General features: G+C 38.0%; 1 protein-coding gene and 1 long non-coding RNA gene across 6 annotated transcripts in view; one reads left to right on the top strand and one right to left on the bottom strand.

Moving 5' to 3' along the window:
- Positions 1-22,347, top strand: part of LRRC4C (leucine rich repeat containing 4C) — a 1,420,098-nt gene that overhangs the window by 1,283,676 nt on the left and 114,075 nt on the right. The gene's annotated exons all lie outside the window — the stretch shown is intronic.
- LOC132342290 (uncharacterized) lies at positions 3,842-20,994 on the bottom strand. Its single transcript, XR_009490605.1, has 3 exons — positions 20,682-20,994; positions 15,326-15,414; positions 3,842-3,968 (listed from the first exon to the last, which is right to left on the bottom strand). It is a non-coding gene; the product is annotated as an uncharacterized lncRNA (long non-coding RNA).

Below are 22,347 nucleotides of genomic sequence, written 5' to 3'. Positions count from 1 at the left end.
TGTATAGGAATGCAAGGGATTTCTATGTGTTAATTTTATATCCTGAAACTTTATTATATTAGTTGATTAGCTCTAGTAATTATCTGGTGGAGTCTTTAAGATTTTCTATGTAGAGGATCATGTCATCTGCAAACACTGAGAGTTTTACTTCTTCTTTTCCAATCTGGATTCCTTTTATTTCTTTTTCTTCTCTTATTGCTGTGGCTAAAACTTCCAAAACTACGTTGAATAGTAGTGGTGAGAGTGGGAACCCTTGTCTTGTTCCTGACTTTAGGGGAAATGCTTTCACTTTTTCAACAACTACCAGGTGACTCTTTAGGTGTCTGTTGATATTATAATTCCATGTTTTGCTAGTTAGTCATGAGCTACTAATTAGAAAAAGTCTGGTATTTTAGTTATTCCAATGAGCATGTGTTAAGAAGTCTAGGTGCAATGGAATACATCAATGTTTCTAATGTAATATAAATGGTGATAATAAATATTTTAAGGTCAAATTCTACCTCTTCCTTGAAGCCCTCTTTGAGTCTCAAAGTCAATTTACACTGAACTTTTATATTTTAAGAAGTTCTCTAATATGAAACTAGCTTCACTACACTTAACACTTAACTATTCTCCTAACTTTTAAAAATATTATTTTATTAGTACATCTCAGCTAATTAAGCAGATTGTAAACTCTAGTTGCTCTTGAATGTTTCTACTCACATTTCCAGTTTTTTCATATGTGATGAATACTGATTTAAAGGTTGGTTATTGGATAGAGGGTTTTAAAATGTATATAAATGGTTAGAAAAGTATTACATTAACTCCTGCCAAAATTTCTTTCTTTCTTATGATATTAGCTCAAGTGAAAGTGAAACTGTTACTCTCTCAGTTGTGTCTGAATCTTTGGGATCCTATGGACTGTAACCCTTCAGGCTGTTCTGCCCATGGAATTCTCCAGGCAAGAAATATTGATCAGATCAGATCAGATCAGATCAGTCACTCAGTCGTGTCTGACTCTTTGTGACCCCATAAATCGCCAGGCCTCCCTGTCCATCACCAGCTCTCGGAGTTCACTCAGACTCACGTCCATCGAGTCAGTGATGCCATCCAGCCATCTCATCCTCGGTCGTCCCCTTCTCCTCAGCCCCCAATCCCTCCCAGCATCAGAGTCTTTTCCAATGAGTCAACTCTTTGCATGAGGTGGCCGAAGTACTGGAGTTTCAGCTTTAGCATCATTCCTTCCAAAGAAATCCCAGGACTGATCTCCTTCAGAATGGACTGGTTGGATCTCCTTGCAGTCCAAGGGACTCTCAAGAGTCTTCTCCAACACCACAGTTCAAAAGCATCAATTCTTCAGCGCTCAGCCTTCTTCACAGTCCAACTCTCACATCCATACATGACCACAGGAAAAACCATAGCCTTGACTAGACGAACCTTTGTTGGCAAAGTAATGTCTCTGCTTTCTAATATGCTATCTAGGTTGGTCATAACTTTCCTTCCAAGGAGTAAGCGTCTTTTAATTTCATGGCTGCAGTCACCATGTGTAGTGATTTTGGAGCCCACCAAAATAGTCTGACACTGTTTCCACTGTTTCCCCATCTATTTCCCATAAAGTGGTGGGACTGGATGCCATGATCTTTGTTTTCTGAATGTTGAGCTTTAAGCCAACTTTTTCACTCTCCACTTTCACTTTCATCAAGAGGCTTTTTACTTCCTCTTCACTTTCTGCCATAAGGGTGGTATCATCTGCATATCTGAGGTTATTGATACTTCTCCCGGCAATCTTGATTCCAGTTTGTGTTTCTCCCAGTCCAGCATTTCTCATTATGTACTCTGCATATAAGTTAAATAAACAGGGTGACAATATACAGCCTTGACGAACTCCTTTTCCTATTTGGAACCAGTCTGTTGTTCCATGTCCAGTTCTAACTGTTGCTTCCTGACCTGCATACAAATTTCTCAAGAGGCAGATCAGGTGGTCTGGTATTCCCATCTCTTTCAGAACTTTCCACAGTTTATTGTGATCCACACAGTCCAAGGCTTTGGCATAGTCAATAAAGCAGAAATAGATGTTTTTCTGGAACTCTCCTGCCTTTTCCATGATCCAGTGGATGTTGGCAATTTGATCTCTGATTCCTCTGCCTTTTCTAAAACCAGCTTGAACAGCAGGAAGTTCATGGTTCACATATTGCTGAAGCCTGGCTTGGAGAATTTTGAGCATTACTTTACTAGCATGTGAGATGAGTGCAATTGTGCAGTAGTTTGAACATTCTTTGGCATTGCCTTTCTTTGGGATTAGAATGAAAATTGATCTTTTCCAGTCCTGTGGCCATTGCTGAGTTTTCCAAATTTGCTGGCATATTGAGTGCAGCACTTTCACAGCATCATCTTCCAGGATTTGAAACAGCTCAACTGGAATTCCATCACCTCCACTAGCTTTGTTCATAGTGATGCTTTCTAAGGCCCACTTGACTTCACATTCCAGGATATCTGGCTCTAGGTCAGTGATCACACCATTGTGATTATCTGGGTCGTGAAGATCTTTTTTTGTACAGTTCTTCTATGTTTTCTTGCCATCTCTTCTTAATATCTTCTGCTTCTGTTAGGTCCATACCATTTCTGTCCTTTATTGAGCTCATCTTTGCATGAAATATTCCTTTGGTATCTCTGATTTTCTTAAAGAGATCCCTAGTCTTTCCCATTCTGTTGTGTTCCTCTATTTCTTTGCATTGATCGCTGAAGAAGGCTTTCTTATCTCTTCTTGCTATTCTTTGGAACTCTGCATTCAGATGTTTATATCTTTCCTTTTCTCCTTTGCTTTTCGCTTCTCTTCTTTTCACAGCTATTTGTAAGACCTCCCCAGACAGCCATTTTGCTTTTTTGCATTTCTTTTCTATGGGGATGGTCTTGATCCCTGTTCTGCAGGGGATCTTGTCGACCCAGGTATTGAATGTGGGTCTGCAGTATTGCAGGTAGATTCTTTACCATCTGAGCCACCAGGGAAACCCTACATTCTACCAATTACTCTATTTATGTACTTGGTATACTCCCAACTAGTATTTAAAATGCTCCAGGCAGATAGCAACTGTTCTTTATACTTAAGCCTCAGCACACTGTACCAAACACAGTGTCTGCACTTAGTAGATACCAAATGACCTGTTGTCAAATGAAAATTGAATGATTTTTAAAAATAATTAGTGTGATAGATATATAGGAAGCCTAGTACAGAATGAGCACAGGGAAGGCTTTCAATAAACATGAGTTGAATGAATGTGTGAGTCCTAACTTTTGCCTTTAAATAGCTGTGAGACATAGTCAAATCACTCCGCACCCCTTTGGGGATTCATTTTTTCTCATCAGTAATATAAGGTATTTGGATTTATGGTTGGTTTTCTACCTACTTTTCAAACTCTACTCTTCAAACTTTAGTACTTCCACAAGAATGAAGTATTTTCTTAGACAATGATAGGTATCTAAAGTGCCTTAGATTATGTTGCGACTAAAATATTCTTTAAAAGGAAGAGCTCCATGCTAAAATATTGGTGTAAATTGCAGTGTGGAAATTTGCCTTTTTAAATCAGTTTGAACACATGCAATTTAAAAGTCCATCCTGCTGTTATTATAGTAACACAGGAAATGAGGAAGAGGTCCTGCTACTCCAGAAGCCACATTCAAATGAATTTGACATTAATTTCATAGGAATGTTGGAGATAGTAATTAATTGCAAAGGCATATAATAGGTCCTTTACTACAGAGAGAAATGTATGTTCATCTGTTGTGCATAAGACAAGCTTCAAAGAATAATAATTTTTAAGAGATTGGAATAAAATATTTTATTTCTCTCTTTTCTTTACTCCATATTCTTTATTTATTTAAGATAGCAGCATGATGAACCATGTTGTTGAATTTCTTCTTTGATAAACTCTTGGATATATGACAAGTTAGATTGGCAGGTTGGAAGATAAAATCTTGCTGCTTTGATTGATCTATTGAAATATAAAGATGGCTATTGGTTGGTGTTTTTTAAGCTCTAAAATAAAAATATACTGAGCCTGAGATGTTTATCTGTGACTTAGTAATAATCACAATAATAACAGTAGTAAATAATAGTAGTAATATTTATACTAATTGAAAGCTCTATTTAATTTTATTTGCTGCTTACCATGCTAGGCACTGGGCTGGCATTAAATTTTACATGTGCAATTCAATGTATTCCTTATGGCAGTGCTGTAGGACATGTTCCATTATTGCAGAAGAGGAAAATGAGCACTTTTCCCAAGGTTAATATTTAGTACATGGTGAGTCAAGATTCGATAAACTTCTAATCTAATAGAAATGCAAATGAAAGGCCATGCATAGAATTCACACAAGGTAGAATGAGTACTTTAACTGAGACACATACAAGGATAAATTTCTAAGATTGTTCATCCATGTATTGATTCATTTGTTTATTTGTACAGCTATGCTCTCAATGTTCACAATATTATTTTTATCCAGAATTCCCAAGCTGACATGTCCTTAGAACCCTTCCAATACTTTCCATTGCTAGAATCCCTTTCTATGGCATCCCTGAGAGCTGTAGAACCCTGATTCTGAGTACTTTTACTGATAAACAGGCTCTCTGATGGCAAGGAATATCTGCTGTTGAGTTCCAACAGTTGGGACTTGAGACAAATTAGATTTCCCTGTAACTTTCACTCTTGGTTTTGCCTAATAAGGCCAATTAAAATTTTATGATCATATTTTTCAACAAGGTAACACTTCTTTGAGGCCACTATTTGACCCTTTCTCATCACCAAGTCTTCTGACAGGGTTAGTTAACATCTCAGTGTTTCTGTGAGGTCAGAAAAGGACAATCATGTAAAGTATTTAGGAATGTGACCAACACATAATAAGTGTTCTGTAAATAACAAATGATAGCAATAGTACTAGATACTGACTTGGCCAAAAAGTTCTTTGGGTATTACCATATGATATTATGTATGTTCATTTGGGTTTTTCCATGTGTTATACATGTGATGTCTCATAACATCATATTGAAAAGCCCATAGGAACTTTTTGGCCAACCTGATGTTTACTGGATTAGCTTTATTTATGGAATTCTTCTTCTCTTGGTTGACCACATTTTGTCTATAATTGGCTTCCCTGATGGCTCAGATGATAAAGAATTTGCCTGCAATGCAGGAGACACAGGTTTCATCCTTGGGTCAGGAACATGCCCTAGAGATGGAAATGGAAACCCACTGCAGTATTTTTGCCTGGAGCATTCCATAGATAGAGGAGCCTGGCAGACTACAGTCCATGGGTCAAAGAGTTGCACAAAGCTGAGCGACTAACACAGTGTTTAGTTGTAAATACTAGCTTTCCTTAAATGTGTACTGCTAATACAACACAATGCTCAGGTTCACTGGTGTACCTCATTAAATTGAGCCAAATCAATTGAACTTTGGTTTAGTGATTGACTTCGTTGATAGGGTCATTGGCAGTGCCCACTTTCGCATGCACAGTAACTGGGTTCTGGCTCGTTAAGTGATTATGTGTAATGTCCTTTAAAAAGCCTAAACCATTGCCTGACTTTCTGATTGCACATTAGAAAACAGCAGTAATAAAAAGAAAAAAAAGAGAAAGATTGAAACTCATTGTAAAAAGTAAATAGAAGGAATTTCAATGATATTCCCTTATATAATAATGAGGGGTGGAAAATAAGCAAAAATAGTTAAAGCCTGACCAATCATCATAACAGGTCCTCCATTCAAAGATTGAATTTGCCCTTTTCACTGGGCATATCAATACTTTGTTTATTAGCATAATAGAATTGTAACAACAAAAAAAGATTTCACTACAGACTGGACAAAGCCAGACAGTTGACTAAAAGATGCTAAAATATGCAGCTCCCTGGAGCCTAAAGTCCCTTTTAAGGTCGATTTTGAATGACTTTTCCGTCAGGGATTCTTCCGGGAGGAAATGCATCTTTGTCTGAGGTTAGTTCAAGAGCAGGTTTCCCAGGACTCCAGAGAACCTTAACAAGAAATCTCTGAGGCAAAGCCCAGACAGAGGGAGTCACCAGATCCTCAGAAGTGGGAAGGGATAGACTTCCCATCACTCTGGACAGCTGCAACACTTTTCAAGCAAAGAATACACCAACAATCATTCTCTCCTGATCTGTCTGTCTGTGGTGGGCACAGCAAGCTCTGAGGTTCTAAGGTGCCAACTAAGAAACAGTATCTACAGGCTGGCACACCAGCAGTGCCCAGTGCCACCTAGGTATCTTTTCATCATCCTGTATGTTGCTTTTGGAAGGCAGGGATGTTCTAGGATTTAACTGCTCATTGTGTGGAATAATAGCATTTTCAGGCTATATGGGATCTTATATCATTGAATCTAATCACCTCATTTTTCAGTCACAAAACTGAGAGTGAGAGAGAGGGGCTTACCCAAAGTTACTCAGCTAGTGAGTGACAGACAACAGGGGAACCTGTAGCAATTTGTGTGGCATCTTTCAGCTTCTCTTTGCAAATCTATAAAATGGAAGTAAGGGATGCTGAAGCTGAAACTCCTATACTTTTGCCACCAGATGCAAAGAGCAGACTCACTGGAAAGGATTCTGATGCTGGGAAATATTGAGGGCAGGAGGAGAAGGGGGCAACAGAGGATGAGATGTTTGGATGGTACCATCAACTCAATGGTCATGAGTTTGAGCAAACTCTGGGAGATACTGAAGGAAAGGGAAATCTGGCTTGCTCTAGTCCATGGGGTCACAAAGAGTTGGACATGACAGCAACTGAACAGCAACAAGGGGTAGATCTACACTACTTCTCTACAGTTCCTTTTTATTTTAATAGTTGACTTATGTAATTTTTAATATTAGATTCTTAACTTCCAATGTGACTTCCACTTTGCAATGATCAAGAAGTTTTTGCAAAAATGAGGCCTTTTGGTGTCTACATGATGGTGTTCAAACATTCTGATGAAGACTGAAATTCTAGTTAATATTTTGCACTGTGTACAGATACATACCTCAGTACAGCATATGGACTTGGATTAAACATTTTGAAAATGTACCCTGCTTTGGAATATGATTGATAATTCATTGCATCCTATCACTCTTTGTGACCCATGGACTGTAGCCTGCCAGGCTTCTGTGTCCATGAAACTTTCCAGGCAGTAATACTAGAGTGGGTTGCCATTTCCTCCTCCATGGGAAATTCCTAAGCCAGGGATTGATCTCACATCTCACGCTGCTTCTGCAATGGCAGACAGATATTTTATCACTCAGTCACCTGGGAAACCCCCCATCAGATTAATATGCATAGCCAAAAGTGAACTAAGTATGTTACGGGAAAATAAATCTGTTCACATGTTTGTTGGGATTCACAAATCAAGGGAATACCATCTAGCCTGGATAAGGTCCCCCACCTTGCCACACAATATAGGCACTTTCCGAATTTTTCCAATTTCATTATTAAGTGTTGACGAAGGATTCTGTTTCCATCAGCTGAGGTTTCTAGCTGAAAGATAGCAGCTAGCGAGAGGTTTATGCAAGCACAATTAGGAATAAACAAGATCCAGAGAGCCAGCACATTAGCAATGTGGTTGAGTTCTTTCTGTCCCGTTAGCAGGCCTTGTCTCAGCGGTCACTGAATTCCACCTTAAGAGTATCAGATATGTAATTGGTTGTCTGAACTCTCTACTTTCCCTTGGCATGTTGTATATTTACATTGATTTGAGTCACCCACTTCTTTAAATATAAATATGAAACAGAAATAAATCATGTGTGATATTCCTCTCTTTTTGATATATTCGACACAATTAAATAAACATTTACTAAAGTACTAGGTTACAAAGTAGTGGACCATGCTCTGGGAGGAGCATAAGGATCAGGAAACTTGGTCCTAGGAATCCTCAGTTTTCCTTTAGACCAACTGATTTGGAAGGGAGGCATAATAGCCAAGTATTGGGCTGGACAAAATGTTCATTTGGATGGTTCCATAGCAACTTATGAACCTGAAAAAACTTTTTGGCCAACCCAGTACAAGGCAGGCTGAGCTTAAACATCCTAGATCTGGAAATACCATGTTAGAGATCTCAAAGAAATAGAAATCAGCTCTGCTGGGAAGGGAGTTAGGAAGGCTTCATGAAGGGAAGAATTTGGAACAAGATCACTTGCACATGGAGGCCAGTGGACAGTTTGAGACTAACTCAATATTACATGGTAGGTCTATACATTGGAGAGTAAAAACAAAGAGACATAGGTTAGTGTAATTTGATTAGCAGAGTCAAATTATGAGATTAAAATTTCATTCTTTGGAATTCAGGCTAGTACTTAAAATTTGAATGGGATTGTTTGAGGGAGAACACAGCAGTGCTGTGTTTTAGCTGTTGCTTCTCTCAAACTTTGATTTTTTTTTTTTTTTTCTCCATTGGGCCGAGTTTGTTGGAAACTTCAGGAGAAATGATCACTTTTTATATAAATACCTCCCCTTAGCCTAGGGACATGACATTTCAGAAGGTACATGAGTCAGAGAGGGGAGAGAAAGGATTTCCAACTGCCTTTAAAATGTGTTGCTATATCAAGTCATTTAGCCATTAAGTGATCCTTCTGTACAACTGTAACACTCACATGTGATAAGCAAGTTCATTTCTCTAACTTGTGTGAATTTAAATTCCTTTGTAAATGAATTTTGCTATGATAGTTACTTTAAAGTGTTTGTTGGTCATAAAGAAGAAGCTTTTTGTATCTCTTTGATATGCTGGCACTTAGCCATTTAAAATAGTAATTCTACAACCCTTGTCTGATTGCTAATTGCCCTAGCTGGTATCATTGCCTGGATAGAATGGGATCGGGGTGTTATCTCAGATTACTATAGTCAGTGCCATGTGAAGATCAAGTGCAGACAGAAGTGAGGATAATCAAAGAATAATAGCCATTATTAAATCCAAGAGCAAGTTTGGGGCCACAGGAGGTGAAATACACTGAAAATTCAAGTCATCAGGATCATATCAAGAAACAGTTAGATAGAACAGAGGAATTATAGTGTGAGGTGTTTTGTTCTTACTGGCTATTGATTATGTTGGCTGAGATTGGCTTAAAGCAACAAGGAAGTATTTGAAAATGGTAGCTCAGCTGATAAAGAATCTGCCTGCCATGCAGAAGACCCCAGTTCAACTCCTGGGTCAGGAAGATCCCCTGGAGAAGGGAATGGCAACCCACTCCAGTATTCTTGGGCTTTCCTTGTGGCTCAGATGGTAAAGAATATGCTTGCAGTGCAGGAGACCTGTGTTCAATCCCTGGGTTGAAAAGGAGGAGTTTGTGGCAACACACTCCAGTATCCTTGTCTGAAGAATCCCCATGGACAGAGGAGCCTGGTAGGCTACAGACAATGGGGGTCACAGAGTCAGACACAGTTGAGTGACTGAGCACACACATTGCCCACCCATTGAAAATACTCTCTTCAGAGCACAGTTGAACATGTGAAGCTGGGGCTGTTATATCATCAGCCCACTGTGTCTGTAGGTTCCACATCAGAAGATGTAACCAACTATGGGTCAAAAATATTCAGAAAAAAAAATTCCAGACAGTTTCAAAAAGTAAAACTTGAATTTGTCACTCTAAGAACTGTTTATATAACATTTACATTGTATTTACAATTATTTTCATAGCATTTACACTGTATCAGGTATAATAAATAATCTAGAGATGATTTAAAATATACAGGAGGATGCCTATAGGTTATATGCAAGTACTTTGCCATTTTATATAAACAACATGAGCATCTGAGGATTTTGTTATCACTGGGGGTCCTATAACCAATCTTCCCATGGATACTGAGGGTCAACTGTATAAACATCAGATCCTTTTGCATTTCACTGAGCAAAGTGATGGACTTCTCCTGTGGTTCAGTGGTAAAGAATCCATCTGTAAGGCAGGAGCCACAGGAGATGAGGGTTTGATCACTGGGTTGGAAAGACCCCCTGCAGAAGTAAATGGCAACCCACTCTTATATTCTTGCCTGGAAAATCCCATGGACAGAGGAGTCTGGCAGCTACAGTCCGTAGGGTCGCAGAGTCAGACCCAACTGAAGCGATTTAGCACACATGAGCAAAGTGATATACCACCGGTGTTAAAAAGTGTTCTAAACTTATCTGAATTAAAATCCAAGAGAACAATAGACAAGGGTGACCCTAGGAAACTCTGTTTTATAAAAACTCCATTCTGCTGTGGCTGTTTACAGGTTACTTTGCATCTTTTGTCATTTGTCATGCCATTGCTTTATTCTTCAATTTTTCTTCTCTCCTTCTCACATTCTGATGCTGATGCTATGAAATATCATTGTTTCAGTTCTAGTTACAGGTAAAAACCAAATGTCAAAGGCATAGGTATTTCATACTGAGAGTTGTTTTGAGTACCATGAAGCATCCATCCCCTTTGTTTTTGAGGTTAAACAAGCACACAAACAAGACTTGAAAGGAATTATGGCAGAAGGTGAAAAGAGGGATGTGAAAATAAGGGAAAGGTAATGAGGAAATGAAACTAACATGTAGCAAACACTTTGCTAGCTCCCTTGTATACATGGTGATGCTCAATCCTTGCCATGACCTTGCATCTTGCACTGGGGACATCACTGGGTAAAGAGAGAGTAAGCCAGGTAGAGATCAAAGTCATCCAGATGGCCACCTACAGAGCTGAGCCCAGAACCTGGATCTGTAATTGCTCTCTACCACCAGGCTGAAAACAAAGGACACTAGTGGCTGTGGGGAAAGTGCCATCCTTCTTTGTTCACAGAGTAGTTTGAACCATGCCAAGATAAGCCATTTAGATAAAAGGCAGAGAAAGGATGAGAACTGAGTCAAGCTGAAGTTCCACTCCCTTCCAACCAGATTATTCTCTTCTTTCATTTTGTTGACCATAAACAAAATGAATGGCAATTATTGAGTGCAAAGATGAATTTATTTAGGAATAGCAGAGAAATTACAATTCAGGACAAACAAATTATGGAGAGCCATAGGTGAGTTTAAAGAAACAAAGGGGAGGCTAGCTTTTATTAGGTCTGGGAAGAAATGGAGGAGGGTTGTTTGCTGGGGAGAAGGAGCGTTCAGGGTTGTGGTGATTTCTTACTGGCAGCAACATGTACCTCTGCGAGATATCTGCCTTTATAGCTTCCCGACTCCATTTTAAATCAGATTTCCTTCATCTATTTTCAGGCTTTGAACCTAACATATATGGACTGCGTTATGGGAATGATTCTCTTTGTACATGAATATGACCTGTTTGTTCCTTACTCAGCAATTCAGAACAGTGCTAGGTCAGCCCTGAGCTGTTTAACCTATTGATAGAGAGTCTGTATATGCTTAACATGCAGAAATTGATTTTTTAAATAAATCAAGATGACTATGTTTTTTTTTTTTATATTCCCTATCTAGATGTAGGTATTATTAGTAAAATGTTTTCTTAGTTCTGCCCATTTGCTATTTTCTTTTAATTTAAAGTGTAATTTACAATGCTGTGTTAGTTTCAAGTATACGGCAAAGTGATTCAGGTATACATTTATGGTATATATATATATATATATACGCATATACTCTTTTTCAGGTTTTCTTCCACTACAGGTTTTTGAAGATATAGTTCTTTTTGCTATACAATATTTATTGTATTTTTACCTATTTTGTTTACCTATTTTGTGTATAATTGTGTGTATATGGTATTCCCAATCTCCTAATTTATCTCTCCTCCAGCTCTCTCCTATCCCCACCATCATCTTTGGTAAACTATAACATTTGTTTTCTATGTCTGTGAGTCTATTTCTGTTGTATAAATAAGTTCATTTGTATCATTGTTTTAGGTTCTACATTTAATTGCTATCATATGATAGTTGTTTTCCCCTGACTTACTTCTAATCATTCTTTAAAGAGATTCATGTTAAGCACTTACTAGGTACTAGAAACTGTGTTGAGAGTTGTATTAAGATGGTCTGAACTCTGCTATGATAATAGATCAACCCTGAAATCCCAGTGGATGAACACAACAAAAGTTTGGTTTGGTTATCATGGGTCTTCAGTTCAGTTCAATTCAGTCACTCAGTCATGTCCAACTCTTTGTGACCCCACGAATCGCAGCATGCCAGGCCTCCCTGTCCATCACCAACTCCCAGAGTTCACCCAGACTCACGTCCATCGAGTCAGTGATGCCATCCAGCCATCTCATCCTCTGTCGTCCCCTTCTCCTCCTGCCCCCAATCCCTCCCAGCATCAGAGTCTTTTTCCAATGAGTCAACTCTTTGCATGAGGTGGCCAAAGTACTGGAGTTTCAGCTTCAGCATCATTCCTTCCGAAGAAATCCCAAGGCTGATCTCCTTCAGAATGGACTGGTTGGATCTCCTTGCAGTCCAAGGGACTCTCAAGAGTCTTCTCCAACACCACAGTTCAAAAGCACCAATTCTTCAGTGCTCAGCCTTCTTCACAGTCCAACTCTCACATCCATACATGACCACAGGAAAAACCATAGCCTTGACTAGACGGACCTTTGTTGGCAAAATAATGTCTCTGCTTTTGAATATGCTGTCTAGGTTGGTCATAACTTTCCTTCCAAGGAGTAAGCGTCTTTTAATTTCATGGCTGCAGTCACCATCTGCAGTGATTTTGGAGCCCCCTCAAAAATAAAGTCTGACACTGTTTCCACTGTTTCCCCATCTATTTCCCATGAAGTAATTGGACCGGATGCCATGATCTTCGTTTCCAAGGGCCTTCCTGTTACCGTAACCTCTTGACAGGCCAGTCAAGTGCTGTGATAGGTGCCCAGTCTGCTTTTCTACCTTATGACTTCCCCTTCTCAACATGTGGCTGCCAAATTGTTATCACAGGGAAAAAAGAACCAGGTTCCTTGAGAGGATTTTCTCTGCCTCCCCTCCCCAAAGTTACATATATATATATATATATATATATATATATATATGTATAAAATCTATACATTAGTGGACTATAGTTGCTTTACTATAGAGTTGCTATACTTTATAGCATTCTATTAGTTTCTACTGTACAGCAAAGTGAATCAGTTATGCATACATCCCCTCTGTTTCGAACTTCTTTTCCATTTTAGGTCACCACAGAGCACTGAGTTCCCTGTGCTATTACAGTAGGTTCTCATTTGTTATCTATTTTATACATAGTGCCATATCTATTTTATACATGATATCAATAAGTGTATCCATTTGTGGAGGTCATCCAGCCCTGCCTAACTGTGAGGACTGTGGCAAAGAGGCAGATCAGAGGTCTGGCCTTCTCATGTCTGAGAAAGAAAAGAATTAATAGATACTGGTGAGTGCTGTTGATATATCACAAGTTCCGATAGAACACAGATTACATTTTTAAAGTCATCTCCAGTGAGAGCTGTGCAGTTCTATGAGGAAAACAATAATTATAGGGGAATATTTAGGGTCGTATTACAATTTGGCAGAGCCTGTGGCTCAAGCCAGCAGCTGCTGGTTCCCTTTGGAGAATTTCTTTTTCATTTGAAATAACTAACTTGGGATTTTAAAATTTTCCTTGTGTTCTCTTGTCTTCATACCGTTCACTTTGTTTTCTTCAATAGAGGTCAAAACGTGTTTAAAAATTAAGCCTGGGTCTTCAAAATTTCTTTATGGAACTAGTGGGCTCATGCCAATTGTTATTTCCTTGCTACTGGAAACCAGGAAGGACAGAATGAAGACATGCACCCTAATGGCTCTTTTGGTGTTGCTGTTGGGTAGTTGCTCTTTATAAGTATCCCAACATGTATGACTCGAATCATCAAATATAGTTACAATTTTCTGGCATTAACCATATTATACAAACAACAAGGTTTAAGGAGAGATCTATACCATGAAGAGAAATAAGATTAGAAAAAATAAAAAATACAAATAAGGCCATGCAAGTATGTTTAGATGTGAAAGCATGAATGGTCCATGGTGTTGGGTTGAAGATGACATGTTGCCGGGAAGTCTAGATACTTTCTTTTTGGCTTGGTGATGAGTTTCTCTTAGAACTCTTTTACAAAAAATAACTGAAAGCCAAAATATTCATGTCTTGTTGATGTATAAGGAAAGGGAGAATAAGAATCTGTACTGTTTTATGAAAGTTTTCATTAGGGTGAGAACAACGTTTACTGTTTGTAACTGCTTCATACTGTTAGGTTCCTTGTCTGTAGACTTAAATATTTGGATTTTCATTGTCAAATGTTTCCTTTCTACAATTGCTTTCTGTGCCTTGATTTTGAACTTTCACTGACTTTAAGTGATATCCATATAAGGGATTTTTGTTAGGGTCTCTAAGTAAATATTTTCAATCAATCTGGAGAGGAGCTGTGATGACTTTTGAGATTTTGAAGATAAACTAGAAAAGCAAACTGTGACAATTACACAAATAATAATGATAATAATATAATCATGAACATTAATTGGGCATTCATTTATAATCTAAGTATTAGGCTAAGTGTTTCACAAGTACCTTTTCCTTTAGTCTGCATAATTATGAGAGGCAGGGTCCATTATTAGCCCCATTTTAACAGGAAGTTTTGGGTTCCCAGGTGGCTCTAGTGGTAAAAACCATGCCTGCCAATGCGGGACATGAGACGGGTTCAATCACGGGGTTGGAAAGATACCCTGGAGGAGGGCATGGCAACCCACTCCATTATTCTGCCTCACCTCAGGAATAATTGGCAAAGTCTGGAAATACCTTGTTGCCATGACTGAGTGAAAAATGTTAGTCACTTAGTTGTGTCTGACTCTTTGTGACCCCATGGACTATAGCCCACCAGACTCTTCTGTCCATGGAATTCTCCAGGTAAGAATACTAGAGTAGTTTGCCATTTCCTTCTCCAGGAATCCTTCTGACCCCAGGACTGAACCTGAGTCTCCTGCATTGCAGGCAGACTCTTTACCGACTGAGCCACCAGGGAAGACTGAGAGGAGTGGTAAAGATATGCTAACCATCCTGCAATGCATAGGACAACACAGATATTATCCAGACCAAAAACTTCATATCACCAAGGTTGATCTTGTACAAAAGAGTCCTCTCTTATTAGATAACTGAACTTATGTGACTAAAACCTCAATCTTTGGAGTCAGTAGATCTGGGGTTCAATTCTGGCTTAAGGCTTGACCTTGAGAGTTCAAGCTTTGTTGGGAAGATCCCCTGGAGGAGGGCGTGGCAACCCACTCCAGTATGCTTGCCTGGAGAATCCCATGGACAGAGGAGTCTGGCTGGCGATGGTCCATTGAGTCGTAAAGAGTTGGACATGCCAGAGTGACTCTGCCCAGCACAGCACATGCCTTAGTTTAATTGCTTATCAATTGGAAATAATAATACTTACCCTACAGATTGTTCTGAAGATGAAATGAGAGAACATATACAAAGTGATGAGCATCATCTCTGGCATTCATTGATGATCAAACATTTTAGCTGAAAAAATGATGAACTTTGGTTAAACAGTCCAAAGAGACTATTGAGATTTTGAGACCCTCAAAGATTGCTGTTGACCAGGTGTTAGAAAGAACTGCCTCTAGATCAGGCAAATTTTTGTTTTAAGTCTTATTTGGGTGATCTTGAGCAAATGCCTTAGAAAAGTCTGTGCCTCAGTTCCTGCATCTATCAGATGAGGGTATAAGGAGTATGTGTCTTCTAGACTTTCTAGAGTTTAGAGGTTTAAATGATAGTATAAAGATAAAGTACTTAGAACAGTGTCTATGACTTAGAAGCAGACAGTTGTTAACACTTATTATTCATTTACTTAATATTGTTAGATAAGGCATAACATGTATATTCATTTTCTAAGTAACTAAACCTTACCATTTAAAATACAAGCCCACTTTTTTAAAAAACAGAATGATGAAAATTGTTCTAAAGTTATATTTTGAAGTCCCTTGCTTTAAAAAAAAATAAGACTAAATACTCTTTATCATTTCATTGTTCAGTCAGGAGCTTTGTCATCAATCTTTTGTTTCTTATACTGGATTAGGACATATGAAGCTTTTAAAACTATTGGTGTATGAGGATTTTTCTTACTGTAGGCTGCTGGACTGTTTCATTCTTTTCTCTACTTTTTCTAAATATTGTTTTTTGCTTCCTTTCTATCAAAATAGCCACTATCTTACTCTTATAGTTTCTACCTTTTCTTGACTTTTCTAAGTATTGCATTTGATTAGTTTCTCAATATTTATTGAACACACTATGTGCTATGCTCTCTAAGATATATTAGTGACCCAAACTAAGCAATCCTTTCTTGGGGTTTATGATTTAGCAGAGGAAAACATTAAAGAATAATGCCAGTTAAATAATTATTTAATTCAAATATGATCCATGCCGAGACCGAGCAGTATCTGTTGCTATACTTAGGGGCAAACCCTTTTAGCATGAGATATAAGATAAGCCTTCATGGGGAATTGATCATCAGGTGACAGTCTGAAACGTGCGTGGGCATTAGCAAGGCAAAGAGAAAAAGCATTACAAGCAGATGCAATAGCGTGTATAAGCTCCTGGTTTTGGAAAAGGCATGGCACTAAATGAAGGCATTGTTTTAAAGCTCAGTATGGCTAGAGACTGAAAAAATGTCCAGGTTGGTGGAGTATTGATTAACTGATAAAGATAGTCAAGGTCTCAATCATATATGGTCTTTGAAAGCATGTAAAATTTTGACTTTATTTAATAGGCAATAATGAGCCACTAGATAGTTTAAGCTTGTTGTTGATACGATAGATTTTCATCTGAGGAATGGCTAAAAAGCAGGAAAGGATGGAGGCAGAGACACCTGTTAGAATGCTACCACCGTGGTCCAGTCAAGATATGATGAAAGCCATGCAAATTGTATATCTAGTGGAAGTGAACAGTCTGAGAAATAAAACCTAAAATTTCTCTGTGACAGGAAAGAGGATGTTTAGTTTTCAGACTTGGAAAGATTTATTTTGGCCTTTTTGGCTTATTTATCTTCGACTTTGTTCTTGGCTACATTCCAGAGGATTATAATTGATGAATAGTCTATTTCCAAATGAGCAAAAATCCAAAGGTACAGAAATTAAATTTTATTTGTATAATGCTTAAAAAGTATGTTACTGCATTTAATCAGCAAATTTTCCTAACAAGTGATTTTTACACCCCCACCCCCCCTGCCGTTTCTCCAGGACTTTGGTCTAAGTTGATGCACCTTAATTTATTGGTGGAATACAAAATTTCTACCTCAATAAGCCATCATGTACAATATAAAAATTTATTTGTTTTATCTTACAGAGAAAGTTAAAATTTAGTGGTGGTGGTCTTCCATTTTGTTCTTTTTTTTTTTTAATTTTATTTTATTTTTAAACTTTACATAATTGTATTAGTTTTGCCAAATATCAAAATGAATCCGCCACAGGTATACATGTGTTCCCCATCCTGAACCCTCCTCCCTCCTCCCTCCCCATACTATCCCTCTGGGTCATCCCAGTGCACTAGCCCCAAGCATCCAGTATCGTGCATTGAACCTGGACTGGCAACTCGTTTCTTACATGATATTTTACATGTTTCAATGTCATTCTCCCAAATCTTCCCACCCTCTCCCTCTCCCACAGAGTCCATAAGACTGTTCTATACATCAGTGTCTCTTTTGCTGTCTCGTACACAGGGTTATTGTTACCATCTTTCTAAATTCCATATATATGCGTTAGTATACTGTATTTATGTTTTTCCTTCTGGCTTACTTCACTCTGTATAATAGGCTCCAGTTTCATCCACCTCATTAGAACTGATTAAAATGTATTCTTTTTAATGGCTGAGTAATACTCCATTGTGTATATGTACCACTGCTTTCTTATCCATTCATCTGCTGATGGACATCTAGGTTGCTTCCATGTCCTGGCTATTATAAACAGTGCTGTGATGAACATTGGGGTACACATGTCTCTTTCCCTTCTGGTTTCCTCAGTGTGTATGCCCAGCAGTGGGATTGCTGGATCATAAGGCAGTTCTATTTCCAGTTTTTTAAGGAATCTCCACACTGTTCTCCATAGTGGCTGTACTAGTTTGCATTCCCACCAACAGTGTAAGAGGGTTCCCTTTTCTCCACACCCTCTCCAGCATTTATTGCTTGTAGACTTTTGGATCGCAGCCATTCTGAGTGGTGTGAAATGGTACCTCATAGTGGTTTTGATTTGCATTTCTCTGATAATGAGTGATGTTGAGCATCTTTTCATGTGTTTGTTAGCCATCTGTATGTCTTCTTTGGAGAAATGTCTATTTAGTTCTTTGGCCCATTTTTTGATTGGGTCATTTATTTTTCTGGAGTTAAACTTTAAACGATACAATAGACCAGTTAGACCTAATTGATATCTATAGGACATTTCATCCCAAAACAATGAATTTCACCTTTTTCTCAAGTGCACATGGAACCTTCTCCAGGATAGATCACATCCTGGGCCATAAAGCTAGCCTTGGTAAATTCAAAAAAATAGAAATCATTCCAAGCATCTTTTCTGACCACAATGCAGTAAGATTAGATCTCAATTACAGGAGAAAAACTATTAAAAATTCCATTTTGTTCTTAGCACTATAGGGAAGATATAAAAATGTTGAGTTACCAGTTCTTGTTTTTAACTATTACCATTCTGCTGAAAAATACAAATGCCCATCAAGAGATGAACGGATAAAGAAGATATGGTACATATATATACAATGGAATATTACTCAGCTATAAAAAGGACCAATAACTGGGTCATTTGTAGAGACATGGATGAACCTAGAATCCATCATACAGACTGAAATCAGAAAGCCAAACATAAATATTTTAGATTAACACATATACTTGGAATCTATAAAAATGCATCTATAAAACTTATTCAGTGGTCTGTATATGTATATTTCTAATTTATGTATCTAAAACAAATATAATACTTTCTTTCTCATGGGATGTCTCGGAGAATAAAATGAACTCTTTTAGACAAAGTGCTTGATTTAACACCTAACACATAATATTTAATATATATAACAAATGAAAATAGTGAAAGTGTTAGTCTCTCAGTTTTTTTCTGTTTGCAACCCAATGGACTGTAGCCCTCCTGGCTCCTCTGTCCATGGAATTCTCCAGGCAAGAATATTGGAGTGGGTAGCCATTCCCTTCTCCAGGGGAATCTTCCTTTTTTTTTTTTTATCAGGGGATCTTCCTGACTCAGGAATCTAAGCTGGGTCTCCTGCATTTTAGGTGGATTCTTTACCATCTGAGCTACCAGGGAAGTATGTATAATTTAGATATAAGCTTATTATCACACATTAACTATTTTTACAAATGTGTACATTTTGATTGATAATGTGACATAAGTTTATATGTACACGTGTGTGCTAAGTCGCTTTAGTTGTGTCGACTCTTTGTGATCCTATGTGCTGTGGCCCATCAGTGTCCTCTGTCCATAGGATTCTCCAGGCAAGAATACTGGAGCCCTCCTCCAGGGGATCTTCCCAACCCAGGGATCGAACCTGTGTTTTTTATGTCTCCTGCTTTGACAAGTGGGTTCTTTACCACTATTGACATCTGGGAGGACAGATACAAATATACACACAAGCACACACATACAGTATATTGTGTGTGTTAGTCGCTCAGTCATGTCCATCTCTTTGCGTCCCCATGGACTGTAGCCCACCAGGCTCCTCTGTCCTTAGAATTCTACAGGCAAGACTACTGTAGTGGGTAGTCTTCACTTCTCCAGGAGATTTTCCCAACCCAGGAACAAACCTGGATCTTCTGCATTGCAGGCAGTTTATTTACCATCTGAGCCACCAGGGAAGCCCTACATACAGTAAATTTACTATTGATTATTATGACAACTGGAGAAGGCAATGGCACCCCACTCCAGTACTCTTGCCTGGAAAATCCCATGGATGGAGGAGCCTGGTGGGCTGCAGTCCATGGGGTCGCTAGGAGTCGGACACGACTGAGCAACTTCACTTTCACTTTTCACTTTCATGCACTGGAGAAGGAAATGGCAACCCACTCCAGTGTTCTTGCCTGGAGAATCCCAGGGACGGGGGAGCCTGGTGGGCTGCCGTCTATGGGGTCACACAGAGTCGGACACGACTGAAGTGACTTAGCATAGCATTATGACAACAATGGTTGTACAGTGATATTCAAAATTACATATATCCTTATAGACATCTTTGGTAAAATTAGTTTGCTTTTGCATTTTTGGAGGGGAGGAGAGTGGGTTATTTAGTCTGGCAATCTATTTATAAATTGAAAGTTGAATGTTAGCCCTGAAGTTATGACCTCACATGTGTTGAGATTCTGGCAGTTTCTATATCCTGATCTCTCTCATTTACTCACTTATTCCTTTATTTATTATATAAACAAATATTGATTAGGTTTCTACTCTGTGCCAACAACTACAGCCTATCCTTAAGATTATTACAGTCTGCTAGGAGAACAAACCAGCAAGCAAGTAATTGCAATAAAAATGATGTGAACAATGTGCAGTACATTCTTTTAAAGTAAGAATGTATTCATTCTCCTAGATAACATCTGGTTAATTATTATGTACATATTTGTGTACCATTAAACTAAACAGAGAAGGATAGAAATTAAATAGAGGAAACTTAAAGGAACATTTCTTTCTAAGTATCTATTTTTATTCACCCTCTTGTCTTCATCTACCACCTACATACTAAAGACAACCAAATGATTATCAGTAATTGCTATCGCTTTTTCTTACCCCAGAATGGAATCCTATTTTCATCTGACTTTTGGCAATCTGTTAGTAGATGTTCCATAGATCTCTCAAATTCATTCTGCTTAAAACAAATTCATTATGTTCCTTCCTCTCACAAAAATGGATTTTCCTCCTAGATATGTCTAATTCTTGTTAACTGTATGATCACCCATGAAATCACCCCAAGTGAAGTCTCAAAGCCTCAGTCAATGTTCCCTGCCTGTCTACAGGCCACAACCTATACTTTACCAAAGACTCCTCATCATCTGCCAATATTCTTCCTTTCCCCTTTAGGTAAACACATGCACGCAGAACCTTTATGTCCCAAATTAGCAGGATAAGAAAACAATCTCAAGTTGCTAGGCAGCAGTGCTTAAAGAGAAAGCTCAGAAAATTAAGTCAGTGCCTTCGTTATTAAGTGTTATCCCAAAGTTGTCCCTTTCCTTGTGGGTATAAAATGTTTCTCTTTAACACAGAATAGTAATTTTAAATTCTATTGATCTATGAACTTCAAAAACATCCTCATACACATTTCCACATTGGTATACTTGCTGAATTTCTGTTCCCTTCCCATCACTGACATTTCATGCTTCTAAAGGTAGTTCTAGCTATGAATCCTAGAGTCCTTTTCAAATGTCCAAATGCTCAAGATATGGATGGGGAATTCATACTTCAGCTCATATTTATGAAGAAGTAGGCTATTCATTGTTATTAGTCATTGAAAATACAATCAACGTTACAATAATGAAAGATATCACAAGTTGGCCCTTATCATATTCCGATTGTTCCTGAAATTTCTTTCTGGTCCATGCTCCTTATTTTATTTTTTTTAAAGATATTTTTGATATGAACCATTTGTAAAGTCTTTATTGAATCTGTTATAATATTGTTTATGGTTTATATTTTGGGTTTTTTTGGCCCTGAGGCATGTGGGATCTAAGTTCCCCAATCAGGGACCAAACTTGTACTTCCAGCCTTGGAATGTGAAGTCTGAGACACTGGATCGCCAGTTAAGTCCCTGGTCCATGCTCTTTGAAAAGCCATTTATTAATTCATGAGCATAAGTGTAAAAGAATCTGGAATATATAGTAGGTCCATAGTAAGCAATGAATCATTTTCTCCCTTGTAGGCTGTATTAAAAAAAAAAAAAATTGTGAGCATTTAGAGTTTTACACCTCCCTGAACTTGGGAAAGTGTTTCTAATTTTCTAGGAAAAATCTTTGGGAAAATAACTATAATTGTTTTCTTTTTTCCTTCATTCATTTTTTAAAATGTATTTTTAAATAGTTATTTATCCTGCCAAATATGAACTATAGGTGAAAATGAAAAGTTTAACTATGTCTTTAAAATGTGTGGTTTTAAATGGAATAGTGCAGTAGATACAGAGGAAAAGACTGCTTTGAGGGGGAGGAATAGTTAAAGAAGACAGTTACACTTTGAAGGGGTAGAAGGAGAGAAGATTCCATTTGCTTTGAATATTTCTTAAGTTAATGGATTTTGTTATATCCTGACTTCTCTAATGACTATATTTTCCTTCTATTTGTAAAAGAATTGAAACTTTGGTGTGCCTTAATACTTCACATCCTTTTTTCACCTGTGTGTCCTGACCTGCTATGATGGCCCAGCATTGTTACCAAACAGTTGTGTCACTGCTAAATACATATTTATT

Source organism: Bos taurus, chromosome 15, assembly GCF_002263795.3.
Source record: "Bos taurus isolate L1 Dominette 01449 registration number 42190680 breed Hereford chromosome 15, ARS-UCD2.0, whole genome shotgun sequence".
Taxonomy (NCBI): Eukaryota; Metazoa; Chordata; class Mammalia; order Artiodactyla; family Bovidae; genus Bos; species Bos taurus.
The sequence above is the reverse complement of the archived record's forward strand: the minus strand, read 5'-3'. Positions and strand labels throughout refer to the sequence as shown.